At 39.3% G+C, this 25,284-nt stretch overlaps 1 protein-coding gene across 2 annotated transcripts in view; it reads left to right on the top strand.

Moving 5' to 3' along the window:
- Positions 1 to 25,284, top strand: part of PKIA (cAMP-dependent protein kinase inhibitor alpha) — a 59,333-nt gene that overhangs the window by 16,016 nt on the left and 18,033 nt on the right. For both annotated transcript variants that reach the window (XM_081116284.1, XM_081116285.1), the window contains exon 2: positions 19,827 to 19,953. The gene's annotated coding sequence lies outside the window, so the exon portion shown is untranslated. The remainder of the gene's footprint in view (positions 1 to 19,826; positions 19,954 to 25,284) is intronic.

Genomic DNA, 25,284 nt, shown 5'->3' on the forward strand with positions numbered 1-25,284 from the left:
GTGGGCCCTTCCATCTTTCACTGACCAGTTCCATGCAGGCGACTCAAACTCCAAATGGAGCCTGGAAAACCTTGCATGCTCCCTCGCCAACTTCTTCCTTCAGTACATTCTCAGAAAATGGTAACGTGCCCCAAATAAGCCTTTACCCCAGCTCTGAACTCAGGGTTATCAGGAAGTAATTCCAAATCTCAGATGTGTTCTGTATCTTCACAGGAAATTTGTACTTACAGTTAACATTTACTCTGGATTATTCACACGTTCTTATGCAATTAGAACTTATTTCTGTCTTCAAGGGTATAAAGTCCATAATTAAATGATTTTGCAAAAGTCAAGTGTAATCATAGAAAGTGCAAGAAAATTCTTTGGGATTTTCCTTGATGGGCATCATTACCTCTCCCTGAGATGTAATAATAGAAGTCAGTGAGTAATTCATCAACTACAATCCTATGGGAACCAAAATGAATGATATTTTTTCTTCAGTCATTGACTTTGAACAAACACAGCCAAGGCAGTTCAACTTTTCCCTGCCAAGAATTCACCAATAAACAGCAGTGAAGGTAGATGTGGGCTATTTACTGCCGCGGGGTTGGAAAAAAAAAAATGAGTGAGCTGCATTTTGACTACCTGTCAAGCATTTTGACATATTGGAACAGAAAGTGTTATTTAAATATGAAGAACATTTTCTGTTGAATTGCCGTTAGTCATCCCTGCAACGAAATGACCTATCAAGTCATAGAACAGCATAGAGGAGAACTGCCGTGACATAGGACTGCTTTCTGCTAAAGAGACCTTACGGTAACTAAGCATTTCAATTTGTGGTTGTTTCCAATCGTTTGTAAAACACCAAGGTAAAATCCAATGTAAAAAGCTATTTGAATTTACTTTCCAGCATAATTTCCTGGGCATTCTCTCTCATTCATATTCTCATTTATTCCCATTCATCCTCCCCCCCCCCCCACCTTCTCACACACATACCAGGAAAACAGTGGGTCTCAAGCTTTAGTGTGAGTCAGAAGACTTGTCAAAAAGATAATGGGGGTGCTTGGAAATCTGCATTTCTAACAAGTTCCTAGGAAATATTTTTGCTGCTGATACACGTTTGATGAACCACTGCTCAAGTAAAAGGCTTTGGGGATTTGCCAAGTGGAAAGAGAGCACTGGAAAGCTGAAGCCAGCCCCCTCCCTGATCTTGCTCCCAGGGCTGCCCAAGCTATTGGAAAAATAATCACTGCTGCCCCAGGGACCCCACTGAAAGTAAATGGTCCTCTGAGCCAGTGGCTGGTCTGGGGCAGCAGAAAGAACACTCCTACCCTTCCCACTCTTAAGCCCAGTTTCCATTAATGAACCATTTAACCTCTTTGCTTCAGTCCTTCCCAGATTCAAAATAGTAATGATGATTTCTCTTCTATGTCATTAATAAAGGCACACACACAGATCCTACATAAAAACCCTTGGATTTATTTGTTACTCTGATGGAGCAAAGAAGAGCTATAAAAACTCAGCAAAATCTCTCTCTCCATGAATGTTAACCTTAACTATGTAGCTAAAAATACCCAGTAACTGTACTCTCCTGCCTGGGGGTTGGCCATCTCCCTGGCCCTTAGAGGAGGGAGCCGTGTGGGAACAAGTATTAAAGTGACTCCCTATAAAGCACTATCCACCTGCACTGCCCCCACCACCAGCTCCACTTTATCCACAATTCTTCTCACTCCTTCCGCAGCCAGCAACAACACCTCCTTGTTGTGCTTTCAAACCACAACACTGCCCCCTCCCAAGGCCCTTGCTTTTACAATTCATCTGCTGGAAATATTCTAGAAAAGTAATCCATATTCATACCAACAGAATATTATAACACAGGGCATGATAGTTGAGAGGGTTAGGGTACTCTCAAGACTGTGGTCAAATGTCACCTCATCAGTAAAGGCATGGTCATTCTATGAGAAGGAAGCGTGGCACACAGGTGCACACTTTTACCCTTGCACACATTCCCACACACATGCTCTATCCCACCCTGATTAATTTTCCTCCATTTCTTTCCATCAGACAAACATTACAATTTGTACTGGTTTATATTCTCTCTCTTCCCAGGTAGAATGCAAGTGCCATGAGGGCAGGGTCTTGGTATTTTCATTGCTGTTTTTTCATTGCACAAGCCTGCAGTAATCATTAGCCTATAAGTGTCACTTGGTAAATATTTCTAGAATGAAAGGAGAACTCGATATATCCTTGCAGTTGGTTGTCCACTGCAAACTTTGGCACCTTATACTCTAGTCATTTCTAACTATAGGCAGCTCTTGAGAACCCCACTGCTCTTTATGCCTCTGCCTAGAATGTTCAATTCTAAAAATGTTTTGTTGTCTTTCACACTTTTCTACACTGTGGTCAAAACACAAATCAGGTGTCCTGCTCTCCGAAGTAATTCATGGAAGATTTCACTTAGCCCACTCTTTCCACCATTCTGTCTACCGTTCACTCTTTCTGGCATCAAGAGCACAAACATGGAGTGCCTGGCACACGGAAACCATTTGTAAACGTTGAATAAGTGAACACTGATCCACTTAATTTTGTTCTCATCACGATAAGAAGAGAAAGGCATTCAAGTTCATTAAGGGTAGTAAGCAACAGAAATGCTGTCCCGCAGCCATGAAGAAAACTACGGCCACAGGAAGCTCTTCATGCTAATGAAAGTGGATAGTCTCTCTCAAATATGTGGGGGTAAATTATGATCAAATTCTTCAGAAACCTTGTCTCTGGGCTTTGCCTCATCTGGTATCTCTTCGTGTGTGCTGAGGTAATACATTCATTTTACAGGTAATTAGTCTAGAAACTATTCCCCTAGGGGAGAAAGATGCTTAGTCGGATTTTGCTTGTGTAACAAATACCACTGACTGGGTAGCTCACAGTCCTGGAGGCTGGGAAGGCCAAGATCAAGGTGCCAGCGTGGTTGCCTTCTGTTGAGGGCCCTCTTTGGGTTTCATAAGCTGGTACCTTCTCCCTGTGTCCTCACGTGGTAGAAGGTCATGGGACCTCTCTGGAGCCTCCTTTATAAGGCCATAATCTCATTTATGAGGGTTCCACCCCCAAGACTTAAGCACCTCCCAAGGGCTTCATCTGCTCATACCATCATATTGGACATCAGGATTTCAACATATGAATTTTGAGGGGACACAAACATTCAGACCATAGCAGATGCTTAAGAGTCAAAGCTTGTTCTGATGTTTAGAGCCTGGAAAACAGGCAAGACTTGGAGATGTTAAGGTAGCATGTGTGGCCTAGTCTAGCACACTTCAAAATGGTAATGACCCATCCGAGCAGAGAGATCCTGCATCGTGCTGGGCATTGTGATTGAGAGTATCTGTTAGGGCAGAAAGGTGCTAGGTCTGTTCCTTCTACATCTGTGAGTGAAATGTGCCTGATATTACAAGAGGACTTCTAAATAGGAGGAGAAATCTGATTTTTAAAATTCAGCACTTAATAATGCTATCTTTTTCAATCCCAGTCTCTGAAGAAAACTTTGGAAATATCTTTTGTAATCTTAGAAGATGAAACCTAGCAAGCAGACCCAGGTTACTTTGGGTAAGAGCTAAAGAAAATGAATTGTGGGCTGAGCTAGAAATACCATTGTCATAGCAACCTCCAAAGATTTCATAGAAAAGGCATGGCTGGAATTTTTCATGGAGATGACTAACAAGTTCCCTTTGGAAATAGTTCTGATATAGTGAGGGATAAGACACAATAAGTCTGATAAACTGTCCTGCTAAAAAGTTGGGATAAACTAGAATAGCCTTATGATCAGAAGTGAGAATCCTTAGTCTAGGCTCTCACACTCCGTGTACTGATTAGCTTTTAGCCAACCTGTCTTCACTGTGTGTGACCATTTAATAATAAAATATTAATAGTATAATTCTATAATGATAATAATGGCTATTATTAATAAAAAAGCTCAGTTCTCCTTATCAAGAGAGATTTAACATATTTTCTGATTCTTTATAAAGACGCCTTTATGTGTTTTCGGTGTTCTCCTGTGACACTATTTATAGCCTTCTGAAAATCCAGGCCTGTGCAAATACCGAGAGCGTCAATAGAAATCATTGTAACTTCTTCCTTGGAAAGGGCATATTCCAGCAGCCTCATTGCCTCATTTGTTAAGCCAAATTTTCATCCTAAGTGACAAACCAGCTCAGTGTCCGCACTTACTGCAAGGATTTCTGGGTATAACCCTGTTCTCTTTTAGTTCAGATCAAGAATGCCTCTGGTGTTATTTTATGAACCCAGGCTTGCTACAGTTTGCAAAGGCTGGTCCAGCCCACTGGCCATGCTGTGGTTCTCTTTATACAATGAAGTTTTCCTGAATAGCAAACAAAATGCATGGCTCTGTGTAATTAGCAACTAATGCACTAAAACTACTAATTTTCTGGTCATGCAAAAAATATGAGTGGTTTCTTGACTTCACTTGGAAAATCTTTCTCTTCGATGGCATTCTCTGGTGGTCACAACTTTGTTATCTTGCACCAATAAGCAGCTTAGATAGAAGGCCACATGGCTAAGAAGGAAGAGACTATCAGTAATTGAGTTTAATGGAATTCTCCTTAAATGGAATTACTGACAGTCTCTGATATCTAATTAGGATATTTTTTTCAGTTTGAGGTTAATTTATACGAATCTGAGTTTATCACAAATAGCAATATACCCAAAGTATCACATTTCTCACACCACATACTGACTTTTGACTCTAGTTTCCCATGTAACACTAATACACACACACACACATATACACACGCAGAGTCACATCATCTATGACATCGAGAAGCATCATGAAATAAGCCAAAATTAATAAGGTTTTGGCCAAGTTTGAGACCCATGCACTTCAGGGTATATGAGTAGGACTGGAGCCTGACTGTCCTTACAGATAATACCTGTTCACTCAGCTCTCAAACCAATTAAGTATATTTACCCTAAGTGTCTTGGTTCTTCTAACCTGTGTAGTATATGTTTTCTGAAGACACAGGTGAAACTAACCTTTTTAACCATCTACTGAGGATAGTGGTCATGTTATAAATCAAATGGAAGTATTGAATTCTATTTCCATTTTTAAGCATTTGACCACAAAATTCATCCTCAGATTCTTAAGGAATGCAGACATTTTGATAGTGTGGGACGGAGATCTGTCCACTCACTCATTCAACACTTTCTGAGCTGGTGCTGTGTATAAAAGACTGTACTCGTGGGTTAAAAAATGTTTGAGGAGCTTGCTGTCTACTTGGTCATGCATCTAATCATCACTCCCACTGAAGTACTGAATCAGAAAAAGTATATATAGTTCAACCAATATTTGTTAAAATTTTCACACAAATAGCCATAGGGAGCACAGAAGGGAAGAATTTTTCCATTGAAAAATACAGGGTTAGGCAAAAGTAAGTTTACAGTTGTTTGCATGGAAAATAATACAATAATGAATAAATAATAATACAAGAATAAACTCTGTGTTTTGTGTTCCCACAACTGTAAACCTAGTTTTACCCCACCCTGTGTATGGCTTCTCTATAACAAATGAATATATATCTTTATCATCTATGTTTCAATTGAGGAAAAAATTAATCTAACAAAATCATTCTGTAAAACCTCACTGCTTCCAAAACTCATTGCTAATTTGAGGCTTTCTAAATTGAAAGACATAAGATAAGGTGAGTAATTAATAACCTTGAAATGCAGGAGAATGACTAAGGTAAACTAGTCAGGGTGTTGTTGGCACTAACTTGATTTATATAACCCTGCCCTAGTCAGTGTTTTAAAAATCAAGCAGACAGCCCGGCCGGGCGTGGCTCAGCGGTTGAGCACTGACCTAGGATCCAGGAGATCGCATTTCAGTTCCCAGTCAGGGCACCTACCTGGGTTGTGGGTTCAATCCCCGGTCAGGGCATGTATGGGAGGCAACCAACTGATGTTTCTCTCATACATGCCCCTCTCCCCCTCTCTCTCAAATTAGTAAAGCATATCCTTGAGTGAGGATTAAAAATTTTTTCTACCTTTAAATATTAGTAAAACTCCTGATAAAATTTTCCAGATTAATCTGAATGGATTTAAAATGTGATGAAAGCATGGGAGTCATCTAAGTTTCATTTCTTCAACTTACTAAACAACATATTTTGTTTAATTTACTTAACTTCAGAATTTTCATTCCTATAATTTGAACCAAGAGAAATACCTTAATTGATCTATTTCTTTTTTAAATTCTAAGACTAAACTGTTATTAAAATTTTTCATAAAATTATTAGTAAGTGCCTTCATAATTATCTCACATGAATACTGAGATAAATAGCTATGGTAAAAAGCTGACATTTCTCAACTATTTCAGCAAAAAAGTATTATTTCCAAAGGCATATCTTGACTTTAAAAGAATTAAACAACACAGAAATAATGTTTAATGCTCTCTCTCAAAAGATAAGAACTTACCATCAGAAACATAATTTATTAATAACCTCATTATGGAACTGAGATGCTCTCTTCATCAGAAAACAAGCAGGGCACATGTGACTAATTTTCCTTTCTTTGTCCATATTTCTATTGCATTTTTTATCATAGTTTCATAATGTAACTGCATTTAAAGTATGCTCTTAAGCAATTTTCAATTAAAGAAACTCACCATAAAGACCCAGTCTGAGCTTGCTGGATGATATGAAGTCAATAAAACCTGCAGCTCTTTGGAATCTAGTGTGTTGCAGGAGTTTTTGCACACTTAGCTCTTCACCTGATTAGTTTGGAGTATGGACAAATTACTTGGGACCTGGGTTAAGTGGGCTTGTGAAGAAATTTTGATATATCCGCCCACTTCATATGGAGCTAATAGCTATGTGTTTGCCAAGTGTTCTGTGGGAAGAAACATTAAGAGCAAAGAAAGCTGGATTTCCTTAGGAGAGCTAAGCTATTATGTGCATGTAAAGACTGGGTAATTACCAGGGAGAAAGAGGCCTGCCAACAAAAGCCAAATATATGCAGTTCTCTTCTTTTGCTGAAAATCTGTCCGAGTTTCATGTTAAATTACATATTAAAAGAATATTGCATTTTTCCAATAATGATACTATTATAATGCAGGGGATATGTTCCTGACCAAAGACTCTACATCTACAATATATGATAAAAGCAAAGGTGTAATTATAAAATATCATATTCAACTCATTGAGGTAGTCAAGTATATTCTAAACCTCACAATGGACAAATATATGCACTGTGAGATGGTTGTATGGGTATGCAGTGTATTTGAGAAAGGTACGTATCTTTATATTAAAATCACATCTCTACTATATCTTAAATTACAACTATATAAAATTAACACACTAACTTTAATTACCACTTATTTTCACCAATATATGTCTGTTCCCCAAGAAAAATGATGCATGAATATGGATGTTTGTGTGAGTTAGATGACTGGCATCTTTTTAAAAACTGTCCAAGGAAGTTTGAAGTAATGAATTTCCATATTGCACAAGGAGGTAATCAAAATCATTTTCCCATATTTCTTTAAAATGAGGTGCCATATGTTGTATGATATGTCCTTATGTTAGTAAAACTTTTTTTTGGAAAGAGAAAAAGCCAGTACAGCAAATGTATACATTAGAAGAAAAATTCTGGTTTTATACATTTTGTAATGAAAAAAGGTATCAAAATGAAGTAAATACTTTGATTTACCTTAGAATTAAATTTGAATTTAAGCTTAATTTCTAAAGGAATCTTTAGATAGTTTTATTATGCCGTCTTCCTTGAAGATAATTTATAATTTATTATAATGTTTTAGAAACTTCCATCCATTTTTAGAATCCAAGATTTTGGCTGAAACCATCGATTACCTGAAATCTGCTCTTAATCTAGACCGTTCCCGAGGCCAGCGCCTGCGCTCGTGGAGCCCGGAGCTTCATGGGGGTGCAGCAGGGAGAGCTCCGGCTGAGCAATTTGCAGACAGTGACTATGACGAGGGCTCCCAAGTTCCCTCGTGATTCTGAACCCCTGAAGTCGCTGAAATGCCAGAAAAATGAGCCTAAGCAAGTCAGTTACTAGGAAGAGTGAATACTTTAGCCTACTCACAGTCTCTTTGAGGGAAAGGCACATTTAGTGCAGAAGTATAAAGAAATTTTTTTTGAAGAATAATTCTAGTTACAATTACGAGATCCTGAATGAACTCTGAGGTTTCATTTATTGCTGGTGAAAGTGTTCAGAGCCATTGAAAAAATATCCCTCTAGACATTGACACGATGGGCCTGTTTTAACCAGCAGTTACAAAGGTTGGCCAAATGCTAGGCGTTGATGAGTAAAATATTGGGCTAAAATCAGTTTCCCCACCTCATAGGAAACCTGGATGCATCCTGTTAAAGGGCAGAATTAGACAGGCAAGGGAAGCTTTATTCAAGACTGTTGCAACAGGGGAGAGAGACTGGACTCCAATCTGCCATTATGGATTCTAACATTTTTTAAAAAATATGTTTTTATTGATTTCAGAGAGAGGCAGGGAGAGGGAGAGAGAGAAACATCAATGAGTAGAGAAAATCATTGATTGGCTGCCTCCTGCACACCCCTCACAAGGGATCGAGCCCACAACCTGGACATGTGCCCTGACCATGATCTCCCGGATCACAGGTCGATGCCCAAGCGCTGAGCCACACCCGCTGGACTACATGGGCCAGTACTTACTAGTTACTGACCATTATTCAGGGTTAGTAAATTAATTTTCTAATATTTCACAATTTACTTCTTTCTTTTAACAAAAGTGGGATTTTATTTTTCTTATCAGGTGTTCTGTGCTTTGCTAAGTGAAGGAAGAAGCACTAATTCTAAGCAAGTCAGCTTCTTGCTTTGCCTGATGATTCTGATGACGATAGAGGCTTTCTCTAGGGAATAGCAGCTCTTATCAAAAGAAAGCTGACTGTAACATACCCACAAAGAGAGGTGTGCCAAGGCATAGTGAGCAAGCTATTTTAATTTTTCGAAGTTTAAGACAGTTATTGTACTTGGTGTGAATGTTGCCTTCATCCTAAATCATTTTTCCTGTGGGATTTACGGCACTAATAATACTAAATTTATGAAGAAAGTGTAGTAGGTTGCACATATCTTACACGGGTGACATTTAAATTTGACCGCTTAGATTGTTATTATTTCATAAACCAGGAGCAAATAGCTCTCATCACAAGCAGAAGCAGCTGATAGGAACAATAGGTCTTCCACTTTTTGCTATTTTATTGTTTGTGGGCCTAATTACTCTAGTTGGCCAATTAATGGCAATACATGACAAAAGTTTCCTGACTACTCATTAATTAACTCTCAGGTCACTAGTTTTATTCCTGTGAAAGCTTCCACTAATCCTGTCTTATGCTATGCGTCCTACTTTCCTCCACAACCTTCCTCATACTCAGAAAACCCATTTCACTAACTTAAGAGTCAAATGAGACTCGTTACAATCACAGAGAAGGCAGAGAAGAATGAATGTAATGCCAATTCATCAGAAGTTTTGAGAGCATTAAAACAGAAGAGAGGGAAATCATCAGTTAGTTTTTAGACAGTTATAGTATATGAATAGGAGCCTAAAGGGCACCAGAGATAATTTCCCAGGAATTTAATATATTTACACACACCCAGTGTGTTCCCATGGGTAACAAGCAACTGGCAGTAAAGGAGAATCGATAGTTACATTTCTGGACAAATCAAGTTACCATAATGAACTAATAATGCACAGTTTACCTCAATATTTCTTAGGCTTGCTCCGTTTACTCTGCCAGAAGTTATATGAGATTATCTGAGTGAAAGTAGTACAATGTCGCCAGCACTGTGGGACATGAAACAATGAGATCTCAGGGCAGGGAAGGAGGTGAGCAAAAAGAGAAGGGAAAGGGGAATGAAAGGGTGCAGAGATGGGTTGCGTGGCTGTCAGGTGCCAGGAGAGTTTATTTGTTCTCTCTCTCAGTCTTCACAGTGTTCTGTCAAATGGTATTAACATACCCGTTTTAGAGACAAGCAATCGAGGCCCTTCAACTACAGGATGCACTTCATTATCTGCCAGGGTTTCAAGCCCGTGATGGGGACAGTCCTGTCCGAACTTTCAATCCCAGGCAATTCAGGACCTGGTGGAGACACCACCATAGAAACACAGTTTTTACTCAAATTTTGACCACGTTAAAATGTTGCCTCTGCTTCTCTTCAGGGGAATAGTCTGTTTCAAGAAGAACTACAACTCTTTCCCTGTAACAATTCTTCTGAGTTGTTTGTGCCATCTAAAGGCTTTGATTGGATTTTATATTTGCAAAGCCCTGGAATTACATGCAAAATACTGTGAACAATTTATTTATTTTTAGCTGTCATCAGATCCTCAAACTCAATCACATTATCTAATATTGTATCTTAAATGAGGCAATGAATGCCTCTTCAACATCTAAACACTATTATAATTATTTCTCATTCTTACAGTGTCCCTGTAATATCTATTATGTCCAATTAACAGTAAGGGAACTGAGGCAAAGAGAAGTCCAAGTAAATGACAGGGATGGAATTCAAATCCCAGTTGGTTTTTGGTCTTGAGCTCCACTGATTTATACCCTGCACAGCCTCTCACTGAGGATAATCAGCGCATCTTCATTTATTTCCCTTACCCCAGTTGGGGACAAAGAACAGAGGAGCGTGATAGAAATGGAAAACCCTAAAGCAATACCTGAACTAGTACAGATTAGTTTTAACATAAATGATATAATAGTAAAGCTAGTCAGCAGCTATTGAATATTCATGTTGCACTGGGAGCTGAGTCAGAAGCACTCCACAGGCAGTCTTTTAAAGCTCACCCATACGCTCCCTACCCTAGGGTCACTGGGCGAAGGTGATCGAAATAACATGACCAGGCCCTAGCAGTGACCCTGGGCAAGTTTCCTGGGCTGACGGTTGACTTGTAACCGGGGCACTAGGGAGAGGAGGGATGGGCGCTGGGGAGACCGAGAGCTCTTCTCGCGGGGGGCGCCCTCCTGAAAGCATGTTCCGCTTGCAGCAGAGCCCTGCCCGGTGACCCTAACACTGGGGTGCCAAGGGAAACTGACCAGAGGGTGCCTGCCATTTGTAACAAAACCCCTGGTATCTATTCACACCTTTGTGTTTGAATGTGACTATTTTTTGGACTGTGGAAATGGCTGGCCCAGGTTTAGGGAGGTGGCGCTCATGGAGCGGTTATCCCACGTCCATGGATACTTTTCCCCCTTTTTGTGTGTGTTTTATGCTCTGGAGAAACAAACAGCAACACCAAAAATGTATTTCCTTTTATCGCTAGTTATTATTAATCTAGTCAAGAAAACCTAACTTGATATAGTTATGCCAAAATCTAAATAAAATCTTAACTCATTTCATTAGTCTTCCTGTAAAACTGCTCACTCCTATCACAGATATTATCACGTGGAGATTTTGGTAGCATTCTGGTATCAATGTGATAGCCTCAATCACCTCTGTTCTCTATTTAAATAAGAATCAGTCACACAGATCTTTCTGCAGGAGCATTATAATTAATCCTCACAGATCGTCTGTAATTCCGTGTGCTCTACTTTCGCGCACGTCTGGCATCATTTTGCCTTTCACCACCCATGTGCTGTGCTTGCAAACCTGTTGCTGAAATAAGTGGCTGGTACACAAATCGCTTCCTGATCGCACACGGGCACCGCTGGCTCTGCGTTTTAAGTTATTAGCCCTTTAAGAGTCTGGGGACCTACAGGCAAAACAGTGCTTCTTCCCTTTGGCACTTTCAGAAGAGGATATTTATAAATATGCATTACTGATAAAAGAAAACAACTTTATCTTTCTAAATCGATGTGACACTTTCTTTTAAATTAATCATAAGATGTAAATTAGACTGACTCTGGCTGCCTTTTTCCCCACCACAGCAAGTTTGAATAGCATTCTGTATAAAAAGGAAAGGTTTTCCCTATTGACATATTAAGCCATTGCTGTCTTCTTATTTGAAAGTTAATTTTGATTATTATGTATTTTATATCTCACTGAAATCTGACAGAGCCAACAAAGCTCTCCCTGTGTGTCATGACAGATCTCACATTGAAATATCTTTTTTATTTTTAAATATGTTTTTGTTGACTTTAGAGAGAGGGAGAGGAAAAGAGAGGGAGACAGGGATAGAAACATCAATGATGAGAGAGTCATTAGTCGGCTGCCTCCTGCACGTCCCCTACTGGGGATGGAGCCTGCAACCTCTGCATGTGCCCTGACCCGGAATCGAACCAGTGACCTCTGAGTGCATGGGACAGTGCTCAACTGGGCCACGCCAGGCAAGGCTCATGTTGAAATATCTTAAACATACAAACAAAAATGACAAGTGATAAATATAATATTGACACTTGATTCATCAAGAATATGTTGCAAATGCAAGTGTACAGTGAAAGGCCAAGAATAATGTTTAACTGAATATTTCCTTCATATTTAGACCATTGGCTAAGAAATAGCGTGAAGGACATGAGAACAGTTTTCATCCATTTCACGGAAGCAGAGTATTTGCAGATCACTTGACATTTACTAGGCATGTTCTTACAGCCTGGAAGGGCATAGCATTTACATGTGCCATTCAGTTTAACCACATCCTTGTGCAATAGTGTTATCCCTGTTTGCAGGTAGGAAACATGTTCAGAAAGATTAAGAATGTTACCCAATTCTGGTAAGCAGCAAAACCTAAAGGGATCTAATTCTGGAGCAAAGCTCTTTCTGCCACATCAGTGTGGGTCTTTCTCTCTTTGAGAATTGATTGACTCTCTGAGCCTTCTTCTAGAATAATGCTTAAAAAACACACAACATGAGGGCTGATACATCAGTCCAAGTCTCACTAAATGACTGCTGTGATTGGACTAGCTTCTGCTGGTAGATCTTTGTGAAATTGCTTTCCTCTGAGATAGCGTGCTTTCCTAAATTATACAAATCATAAAACTGTTTTGCTTCAAGTCTAAAGAAAAATGAAAGCTTATTTCACTACACTTAGATGCCAATGTTGTCCTGTATGTACTTGACACCCGCCAGGGTTCAAGCTAAGATGTGGCCACAAACTGTTCGTTATACTGTGACTTCTTTTGGATATTGTGGAGTAGACATAATTGAATAATTATAAAGAAAAAAAGATACACTGCTTCTTGGTCCTCAACATGATGCTGGCAGCCTACTCACTGCCCTACGTTAATTCTTTCTCATTTCTGCTGCCCCTTAGTGCAGACATGTTCTGTGGCCCTGGTTCACAATCTTCTCTACCCCAAGAGTATCTTACATGAACCCAGGCCTTCTCAAGCAGATGGCTTGTGCCAGGCAGTCTTTGGATCAGTTTTACATATATTTACATACTTTTGAACTTCACAAGAAGGGTCCTTGCAGACAGTGGACATAATGGTTGAGAGAGTTGGTGCTGATGTCAGCTCTCCTGAGTCCAAATACTGTCTACACCCCTGACTAGCGGCATAACCTTGGAGAAATCACCTAAGCCCCTTAAAAGCATCAGATTTCTCATCTAGAAACTGGGATAATAAATGTACCAGCAGATAGGGTTAGTGTGTAAATTAATGTATTGCATGTTAAACATTAGCACAGTGCCTGACTCTTATTGGTAATAGCTGCTTATTATTAATTATTCACTTTGCATTCCCAGTCTCAGCTCAGTTCCTAACTGAGTAGTTTTTCAGCAAATATTTACAGGATTGGACTAGTTCTGAAATTTAAGCAATGCGTCAATAGCAATTCAGTCACCCCTCCATCACTTGTCCCACAGAAAGGATTAGGCAGAAGAACCCACCTATTATATGCTCTTTTCTTACTCTAACCCTTCCTTCCAGCCCCCAGTAATAAAATAATACTCCTGAACCTCAACAGGTTTGAGAATTTTTCAAATCAATAATTTAAAAATAGTTTGGTTTCCCTAATCTAATATGTCCCAGGACCCCAGGGTCACCAAGCATATATTAATGCTGTCTACTTGAGACTAATGATGATAATTAGTGAACCAACTATTTATGAGCTCGTTGGGCTTTTTAAAATTTATTATCTGCACTTCATAGAGGCACAGCTATTTTGTTTTTATAGGAGATTCAACTTTCAAGATTATCTTTAAAAAGCACAGATCAGATCATATCCTTGGCCTGCTTCTAGCCTTTTTTATTTAATCCTGGCCTGTGCTTCTAGCCGTTAGAGGCAATCAGTCTAGATTGCAGATACTCAGCTATAAACCCCTAACAAGGCTCACAGGCGCCAAGGGCTCCGGCCACTTCCTACTTCTTTCACGGACCTTCATCCAAACTTCATCCTTTTCTGAGCTCGTGAGCCTTTCTCCAGCCTCCAGATACAATAGGCTTAGATTGTTGCCGTCTCACAGATTTGCACTTGCTGATTCTTTGACCTCGTTCATCCAATTTTCCTCTGATCAAAAAGACCTCAGTTAAAATACCATCAGTATTATCTTGACCAAAGAGACCCGCCTCCTCAGTGCCTCTCTGCACTGTGATCCAGTTGCATGTCAGTCACTCTGTGAAATTTGTTTACATGTTTACTGTCCCCCCTCCTCCAATACAAAATGTTCCATTGCTTTGTTACCTTACAGGGCATTAATTAAATTTTGCTCACTTAAGGCCGATGGGTAAGATGTTTCTTAACTTGCCTACTCTAAAGTTCCAGCATTAACTCAGCCAGGGGCATCACCAGTTACCGATCATGTGACCTTGGGGAAATGATACTTACCCTCTCAGTGCCTCAGTTTCCTCTTCTGCACTATGGGAATAATAATAAGGCTTATCTCACAGGCTTATGAGAATAAACTCATATATGTGAAACAGTGTCCTACAACAGTGTCTGGCGTGTGGTAAGCCTTATGGAGGTATTGACTGCTGCGATAGTATTATTACTATGAGGCCGAAATGTTGAGAATAATCCTTCATGTAGTTGCATAAGCCACTGATGATAAATGACACTAAATGAATGTTTAGAAATCAGATTAAAGAAAGGGAGCCAGGAAAATATAGTCTGGTAGAAGATTCTGAGGGTGTAAAAGCATAGAAGCATAAAAACAAATCATTTTTTTCTTTGCTTTTTGCTTTCTTTTTAAAGAAGAGCCTAGAACCATGGTGACAAAAACTATCTATTGGATGCACTGATGTGGAGATTGCTGGTGACCTTCATCAGGAAAATTTCAGGGCAGTGGGCAAGGAAGTTGGGGTGAGAGAAGGCCAATGGAAGTAACTTACAGAACAAATGGGACCTGAAATGGAAACAATATATGAAGATAATTTTGAAAAGCTCAGCCGTGAAGTGGATAAAGGGGGAAATGGGGGGCGTCTGTAATACTCTCAACAATAAAAAAAAAGAAAATACGTAGGAGTAAGGGAGGGCTTCATGCTGTGCGTATACTTTTTAAGTAGGTGTTACCAGACTAGAATAAGCTTGAATTTTGATGGGAATAATTCATAAGGAATACATGGGTTGTAGAGAATGCAGTGCTGTGAAGGACTTGAGAAGATGAGAGAAAATGAAACACTCTGTAGTGCGAAGGGCCTTTTACCTTGAAATCCTGTGATAAAGGGAATGCAATGATCAGTGCGGATGCTAATGAGTTAATGGATCTGACAGTGGGCTGTTTACCGACTTCTCTATTCTTAATAAGATATGAGGCAACTCATCAGCTGAGAGGTAGGAAGTAGAGAGGGGAATTTGAGGAGAGTGGGGAGGCTTTTTAAAAAAAGAGAATTAGAAGGCACTTAATGGTAAGTCAGAACAATATTTCCAGCCTAGAAAACTCATTTAAAGTTGGTAATTATTAATTTATTAGAATATCAATTTGCCCTGACACATGATTTTCCTCCAGCTACCTGGATATAAGTTACAAAAAGGCAGAAAAGAATGAGAGATGACGAATGAGAGAAAATACCATTAGTACTGTACTGTATATACAATATGCATGATGTTCCACCTCAATACTATATATATAAAAATTCAAAGAAATGGAACAAAGGTTTCAGTTCAATTGAGCAAAATCAAAAATTATATGTAATAGTATATGTTGGGAAAGTTCTTTGCAGTATACTTTGGTTTGATCTTTTGAAAAGTAATTTGGAAATCTCTGGCAAGATAAAAATGTTCATAGGCTTTTACACATTAATCCTAATTCTAGAAATTTACTCCAATAAATAATGTATATTTAGAAAATTATTATGTAAATAAAGGTGTTCATTGGCATGCCATTTCTAAACAAAATTGGAACCACCTTTAATAGTCAACAATACAAAAATGTTTTAGTAAAGTAAACTGTATCCAGTTAATAGACACCCGTTGTTCTATTATAATTACAAGACTGTATAGCAAGAGAGTAATTCTGAGCAGAGAAGGAAGAAAGCTGACTTTGAAGACTGTTTACCTTCTGACAACCACTGTGTAAACATGTGGATACTTACTAAAAATTAAACCCAAATAAAATGTCAAAGCTCTGTGACAGTAATGGGAATTTTCTATTTGTTTCAAAATATTCTTTAGCATATTTTACTTTATAATTTTGCTTTTGAAGAGGATTAGTGGAGTTTTTTCTACCCCTTTTCTTAAGACTTTTTGATTATTACATTGTTATGTTTCATACTTTCAAATAAAGTCAGTGATCCCATCATCAGAGAGGATGAGACTTGACAGCTCATACTTCCAAGTTATTCAGTATACGTAGGCCATATGCACTTGTAAGTTCTTCAGAAATATCATTTCAACCTGGGATCCAGGAGATCGAGGTTCAGTTCCCAGCCAGGGGTGTGCAGGAGGCAGGCGATCGGTGACTCTCTCATCACTGATGTTTCTGTCTCCTCTCTCTCTCCCTCTCCCTTCCTCTCTCTGAAATCAATAAAGATAGATTTTTAAAAAAATCATTTCAAGACATTTTTCCTTTTGCTTAGTCTTTCCTAGGATGGAGATTAAGCAAACTACTAAAGTTGCTAGCCAGTCTCTTCCACTTTTCTTATTTTATCCATTTAATGTGCCCTTCACAGTAATGAGAACAAATGAATCTGCAGATGCACCTGCCAATTTCTTCTGTTCCCCGTTACCCACAGTCTGAAATCGTGCTGGTATGAATGCTCCCGGCATTTTCAGAGCTCTTCAGTTATTGAATTCATCGTTGGTCCTCTATAATAACTATCTTATGTAAATTTACAATTTGGGCTCAACTTCTGGAGGCCTTTTGCTTTCTTAGTTCCAGAGCAAGAGATCCTTAGTTCAGCCACATGATCAACAATTATTTGTGTAGTTTGGAGTTCCAAAATTATTGATTAATGGGTACCTGGCAATACTTGCCATTTCTCAGAAGTTCTGTATTAAACTAATATTCATTCTCTCTCTCTCTCTCTCTCTCTCTCTCTCTCTCTCTCTCTCTCTCTCTCTCACACACACACACACACACACACACACACACACAGTGATTAAGAGCACAGAGTCTGGCATTATGAAGTCTAAATTGCTAATTCCAGTTCTGCCATTTCTGGACCATTCCACTTTAGGCAAGTCACCTATTATCTCTGAGCCTTGCAATTTTCACCTGCAAAGGGGAGATTCCAATTCTATCAGACAGTCTATAATCACTAATGATTATAGAGGTCTTTTTTACAGTCAGGTATAAAGCCCACACTCAACATGTGGCTAGTATTTTTATTACTTTATGATGCTTTTAGGCCTTGGGTTTCCCCGAGTCTGGGAGTCCCCATAATGAAATGCAATTTCCAGTAAATTGAGTAACTCCTGTTACCAGGAAAGATTTTCACTGAGTCCATTCCTTCCAGATTCGTCCTCTGCCTTTTCTCTTTTCCTTATGTAATTGTTCGATAAAGATTCATTTAACAAATAATGAATAAGCGTACAGATGAATGACTTAATGCTACTTTTTGAGAAGGTAGAACAAACATGAGTCAGTGGAACAGATAAGTAAAGGATCCAAGATAAAAAAAAAAAAAAGGCCAACTGCCGTGTGTGCCCAGAGCCAGCCTAGGAAGAATTGCTGTTTAAAGAAACACAAAGAGAAGTGTGTTATATACCTTATTTTAATTATTTTTAAAAGTTAAACACAAAAATTCCATATTTGGCACCAATAAAAAATAATGAAGGATTAGAGCTGTATTGCAGACATTAAATAACACGTCTAAATCTATGGAACATTTCTGAGTTGGCCAGAGAAAAGTAAGATGGCAGTGAGCTTTGAGCAATGCAGACAGAGAGGGACTGGCCTTCTGGACTTTCTGTTGGGCCTCCAAGTGAAGTGCGTGGTTATCTGGCTACACAGCTGCCTGTCATACGGCTGTTAGGCCACTGCTGGGTCTGATTTCCCCTGCGAAGGTCCGATTTTGCCGTGGGAGGGAATTGTGAAAGTAATGCACATGCCAGTGTCATTGGCAATCACAAGTGTCAACTCCAATTTAAACTGATGAACTTAATGAAATGATAGTATTATTTCCTTGTGAGGTTTTGGGAAAAGGTGGGTAGGGAACGTATAAAAGTGAAACCTTGATAGGGCAGAATAACAATATATCATTTTGATAACATAAAAAGCATTAACTAAAGTTGTCATAGCATCTTGCATTAGTCTTTCCCTGTCCTTTAGACACGGCCTACAATCAATGTTTATGATAATCTCCGCGCTCTGAAGTGCAATCACGCCCGAGGTACACATTAGTCATATAAAAGATTAAACACTGAACGTAAATTCAGCACTTAAAGACAGTTTGCTCTGACTTATACGGTGGGTTCTTCCAAAAGGCTGATACCAAGAATTATTGCTTACTGAACTGAGGTTACAAATTCTTTTAGAGTTACTTCGTCTTTTCTTCAACATCAATATCAATATAGGTAAAGAATAGTTACATATTCACTAAGAAATACAGGCGCATAATCCCGAACAATTTATGGCCCCCTAACAATCCAGTGCTCCTTACAAAAGCCACCCCTGGTACAAGGACCAAGACATAGCGCACAATGTGTCACTCCTCCTAGATCCTAATGTGTTTAAACAGGTGGAAAGAGCATAATCTGGAAGAGAAAAATAAGGTATATGAGAATGGCCAATGGAGAAAAGGAAGGAGAGAGACGGCCACTTGCCTTCAATGAATGATGGTGTGGAATTTATGGGCAGATGGTCTGGAACAGGTGTGAGAATAATTTGAGGAGGCTGCCTGCTCCCTGAGTTACTCAGAAAACTGTGATGATTATTTTGGAAGCACAACCATAGACTTTATTGCTTCACTCACTGTAGCCTTTCCCTTTACCCTCATATCTATCTTTCTGAATCACTGACTGATCGGCAGTCAGCAGATTTATTCTCCCCCCCCCCCCACGCCATCACACAAAGACCCACTGCCCACACTCACGTCTGCGTGTGACAGTGCTTGAAAAGACAAATGCACAGTGCATGTACGCAATGAAATGTCCTTCTTCACCTTCTCTATGTTTATTTTTATGAATAATTAAGTTTAGTCAAATTAATAGTTTCCTGAAAATCTAGGCAAAAACTGAAGAAAGGAAGTACATTTTTAAAAAAGACTTAGAAGATTTGCCCTTTCTCTGCCCTCACTCTGTGTCTTAATGAACAAAGGGTAACTGGGCATTTTCTGAAGTCTTTGCTCAGCTGGAAGACCCCAGTGCCACCTGGACTCTTGTCATGTGTTCCCCTTGTGAGTATTCAGACTTATAAACTGTGAATTGCCCTTAAGTTATTATTATTTAGAAGACGTGCGCTTGAACGTTTGCTTAAAGCTTTAAAAATTGAGATCTATAGGTATAATTCATTTCCCGTTCTCCTTCTGTCTCCATTTCAGTTCCTGAGTTTCTGGGAAGGCCTGGTGTCCCCAACGGAGCTATTTCTAGTAGAAGTTTGAAGATCTGATCCAAGAAAAAAAAATCGAGCATAGCCAATGAATTAAGGACAAGAAGGTTTCCACACAGGTAGGAACAATTAATTTCATAGATTCCACCACTGTAAATAAAGTGTGCTGAGGGCTGGACAAGACATGTCCACTTGGAAAAGATTGGATATATAACCTACCCTACAAGGAAGCTGCTCACAATTCCCTTGGAGGTGTGGTGTTTATCAGAGAATGCCTTAGAGGAAAAGGGTTACAATAACAGCATGAGGTTTTTTTCCATTTTTAGCTCATTGTTGCCAACCAAGCACACTTAGTGCTCTTGGTGCCTGTGGTTTAATCCCAGGAGTTTAGGTATGTGGAGAGCAGATTAACCCTTTTGGTGTTTTCTCCTAAGACAAGTCATTTTCATTGGTGTCCCCATGATTTAGCTGCTTATCAGAATTAAGGGCCATGATGGCCTCAAGGCTTCTAAGTGAGGAGCAGCCCAGTCAAGGGTGCTAGGAATTGGCTTGGTTCTTGGGGGGGAACATCGAGTCCTAGTGTCGGCACAGAAGGGAGCAGAACTGGGCTTGGGAAATCTCTTTGATTTGCCTATTAACGTCAAAACCACACTAACAATTTTATCTTCATTAGCAATTTGACATAAAAACTTAGGGCAAAGGGAACAATGAAGATGTCCCATCATATGGCGAGAAAATAAAAAGATGCCAGTGACATCAAAATCAGGGCTATCCACCTCATTCGCAGTTATATCCTTGGCCCCTAGTGGGGACTCAGTGTGAAGACACACGTTGGGCGACTGATGGATGACTAAGCAAACAGGTTAATATGGTAACAGGCATTCGGCCTTTTTTCCTTCGTTTGCTTCTGCACTCTGAGGCCCCAGCGCTGTGACTGACACGTGCAACGTAAGCAGTAAAATTTGTTGAAAGAATAGATGAGTCCCCGTGATTCTAAGAGTGATAAAACCAACACGGAATCCATGTTTGCCGAGGCCCATGGCATGGCGGCCTGGACCTCAGACTACTGATACATGACAGAATTTATCGAGTTTTGGCCATTTACCACTCATCCCATTGCAGTTAGGCATAGTGCCTGCACTAGACATACTATCAAATGACTTGAATGCAGACAGAAAATCCACAATAAGCTCCTGTGCCGTCTTACTTGCAAAACACAATTTTTGGAGCATTTTTATGATGACAAAGTTAAGGGCAATTTCAAAATCACTAGCTGCTAAAATTATTTATGTTTTTCCATAGGTGGTAGGACAGCCATAGTGCTGCAGCTATCTCTCTGTGAGCTACTGTTACTATCTTCCGTATGCCCAAGAGGAACAAAATCCACTTTAGTAAAGAAAGGAATGTAAAATCCAGCGCACTGCAGCTTTCACGAAACCAGTTCTCTAGCTCGCTCGCTCGCTCTCTCATTTTCTATCAGAGGCTTTGGGTTTTTCCTAATGATGATTTTTGTTTTCTTCTGTTTTTCACTCTAGCAAATGTTTATGAATTTGGTGAAGTCCTCTGTATTAAAATAAAATCAGTAAGAGTCATAGGAATGAAAATAAGCTCACAGAGAAATTTATAAATTTCTCCCTGAACTGAAATTCGAGTAAACTGGCATGAAATTCAGAAGGGAAAAACAACTCTAAGGAATACATAGGAGATCAAATCAGTTGCATGTTGGTTCTATAAGTGGCCTGTGATCAAACAGCAGGGTGGAGACTGACTATACGTATGTCCAGACAGACCTACAACCTTTAAATAGGGTTCCATGCCAGGCAATCCAATAAGTAAATTAAAATAACTCCTGTTTTCAACGGTTTGTTAAATCAACACTTAGAAAAATGAAAAACGTATATTTAACTCCAAGAGACCAGGGCAGTTGTTAGTTAAAGCAAATGTCTTGTCTTCGGGGCCCACACCTGGTTATAAATAGCAGTCAGGCTGGAGCAGCCCTGGGCACTGAACGGACTTCCCATATACAGCTTTTCCTCTCTAAAGGCTTTAAGAATGTTATCTTTTGTGAAAACTTGACCTTTATAAAGGGCATGAAAACACTAAGGTCAGCGACTCTCAGGCCCTGAAAAGATTTGAAATGTTTTCCTTCGTCTGGGAGCCCCCATTTTGGAGGCAGGAAAACTGAAGCCCAACCGAAGTGAAATATTTAGTGCGACATCGAGTGGCAAACCAGTAATAACGGTGCCTGCATCCTGGCTTCGAGCCGCCCTGAGCGTGGCACATAGTAGGACGCAGCGACTGCTTCTCCCCGTGCACAGGCCACGTCCCCACGACCCCTCGCCCCCCGCACTTCTCTATGAGGCAAGATAACCTGATTTGCAGGCTTCAGCCATAATTAAATTTTTAAAACTTTGCTTTTTGTAACTTATTCTGAAATGCTGTCTCTGTGTTAACAGTGTGTAGAGCTTGTTCCTTCCATCTCGAAATGCCTCTGCCTGCATTTATGATTTTTCCTGTTGACCTAGTGTATGCCAGGGGGCACAGAAACACCTTCTAGTAGAGGAGAGAGGGTTGGGGACAACGAGGTGGGGTAAAGGGGACATAAAGGGAGATAGGGAGACGGAAGGGAACAGAAATTTGTTTGTTTGAAAACAATTAATAGCGAGTTAGGTAATGTTTGGCTGTACCTGATACAATTAGGCTTCCTGAACTTAAATTTCAGGTTAACTTCTGTTGTTTGCATCGCCACAGACTAGGAAGTAAACAAAGCAACAAGATTTTTGTGTTCCCATTTAGTATCGATATCCTCAAGACTTCTTCAAGACTATTTTTAAAATTTATTTTATTGTTGAGAGTATTACAGATGTCCCCCGTTCCCCTCCGGTTGTCCCCCTCTGTCCCTCTTCCCCTCACCCCAGGCCTTCACCTGCCTATTGTCTGTGTCCATGGGCTCGTCATATATGCTTATAAGTTATTTGGTTAATCTTGTCCCACCCTCCTAAGACTATTTTTAATAAATAAAAAACACTTGTCTTTGCCCAGCCAACGTGGCTCAGTGATTGAGCACCGATCTATGAACCAGGAGGTCACAGTTGGATTCCCGGTCAGGGCACATGCCCGGTTTGGGGCTTGATCCCCAGTGGGGGGCTTGCAGGAAGCAGCCAATCAATGACTCTCTCTCATCATTGATGTTTCTTTCTCTCTCTCTCCTTCCCCTCTCTCTGAAATCAATAAAAACATATTTTTTTTAAAAAGGCTTTCCTTTAAATTATTTTCCCTCCTTGCTTTCACTCTCACAATTGGATAAATAGCATTTAAACTCAATAGTTATGGTAAACTCTGTCCCACGATTTTTAAGCACCAAGAATTGTGTGTGTATATGTGCATGTGTATATATATGCATATACACACACATTTGCTATCAACTAGTGTGCTTCCTTTGCAATCAATTAAATAAAATTCAAAAAATTAGTAGTATAATCTAGACAAAAGTAAGTTATAGTGGGACCAGCCACTGTTGCAAGTCACCCTAGGTGATTCACACATGCAGCAGGGCTGAAGGACTCTCTTCAGGTGAAGCACTCAGATGGATGCACAACTAAGCACGGCTCTAATTTCATATCTGAAACCTGTTTTATTTCGTTCTTTGGCAAATGCCTGTCCTGTATGTTTATAGTCTTTGTTTTGCTATAACAATGTCAAAAGCTGGCATGCATTGATGAAGTGATATGCAAAGTGAAAGCCTAGAAAATAGAAGTGCATGAGGTCTTCTGATTAGCATTCAGGTTTGGTTGATACAAATATGGGAATTAGATAAAGACATTAATAATTCATAGTGCTGAATTCTAGTCATGTTCATACAAGAGAAATCATAGTTGGTAGCCAAGCTAATGAATTCAATAGTTCTTATTTGTTAAATATTTACTCCGTACCCTGCAATGTGCATAGAACCCTTTTCTGAAATTTGGAGCACAAACTAAAAAAATAGAAAATCTTCATACTCAAGTGTTTTTCACTGCAGTCAATGAAAAGTTTTTATTTGCAGATATTTTAATTTCTGAGTTCATTTTAACTTCTTAATCAGATAAGATGTTTTTTATTTGTTAAAACCAGTGTTCAGCACTTTAGTTTCTTGAATGCTAATAAAATATAGTCATAATGACACTTTCCAGTACTGATAATAGAGTTGTTAGTAGAGATGATCTATGATTTTGAAAATCTACAAAATGCCATGATGTTTTTCAGGTACTTTGTCTTCTGGACCAAAATGTACTTCTTAATCCCTCACTTTACAAAATTTTAAAAATTTTATTAATATAGTGATTTTACCACATCTTTTAATTCATATTTTAAGATACTTAGTGCAGTGGATTATCTCATTTTTAAGCTATTTGTTAATATATTCATTGTATATTATGTAAAAAATTAATATATATTTCTTAATGGCTAGATTAATACTTACTTCATTACTTAAATTTGTTTAATTCATACTGCTGTTCTTCAGTATCCCTTCCTCTCTAGAGCCTCTCCTACTGACCAAAAGCTTGCAAAGTCAGAAAATCCCATTCAAAGTGAATGCATGGAAAATGTTTTAAATAACATATAGTGATGGTAGAGAAGACCATTAAACTTTATGCTGAAGATCATCACATTAAAAAAGAGATTAATGAACAATTCTAACATTCAGACATATAATAAGGATGAAAGCCATTAATGATAATACTGAGCAAGGACATTTTCAGTAAAGGGAGATATTAAATACTGTATAGGAAACTAGTATCTGCAAAGCAGATAAATTGGCAATGATTATACATATATTTAAAATATGTTCAAACATAGTCATAGCAACTGTTTTTCTTTCTGGCTGCAAAGAGGCATATGGGAGTGTTTAAGGACTATTGCTTTTGGAATAGATATTTAGACACTATGCAGAAATTACTTGATTGCAGAAGAGCAGATGTTAGCATGTGTGGGAATGTGTGTGTTTAATTAATGCATTTTCACTCATTTAAAAAGGAAAAGGCAGCCATATTTACTTTAAACGTGGCATTGTGATGGTAAAGTGCCATTCTGAGACATTTGCTGCTGTTACTATACCTCTGGCAATCCCCTAAGAGTACCATCCTGTCATTCACCCAAGTTAGAAATCTGGAAGCAATCCAAGGAGTCTCATCGGAAGGCCCTCTGCCTTCAGGCTCCACGCTCAGTAAGTCACGAATTCGTGGCTCTCCCACGCCTCTCCCACGCCTCTCCCACGCCTCTCCCACGCCACTCCCCAGCCCACACCTGCTCTCCCTCTCTCTGGACTGCAGCCCCACACTGACATCACTTCTATTCCTTGTGAGCAGGGCCATCTTTAAACCTTCCTCAGTCCCAGGCAATGGCCCTTTTGGTAGCTTCACACTACATCTTCTTAAATGTATTAAAAGTACCCAAATCAAAGATTCAAT

This window comes from Miniopterus schreibersii, assembly GCF_964146895.1.
Source record: "Miniopterus schreibersii genome assembly, chromosome: 17".
Classification (NCBI taxonomy): Eukaryota; Metazoa; Chordata; class Mammalia; order Chiroptera; family Miniopteridae; genus Miniopterus; species Miniopterus schreibersii.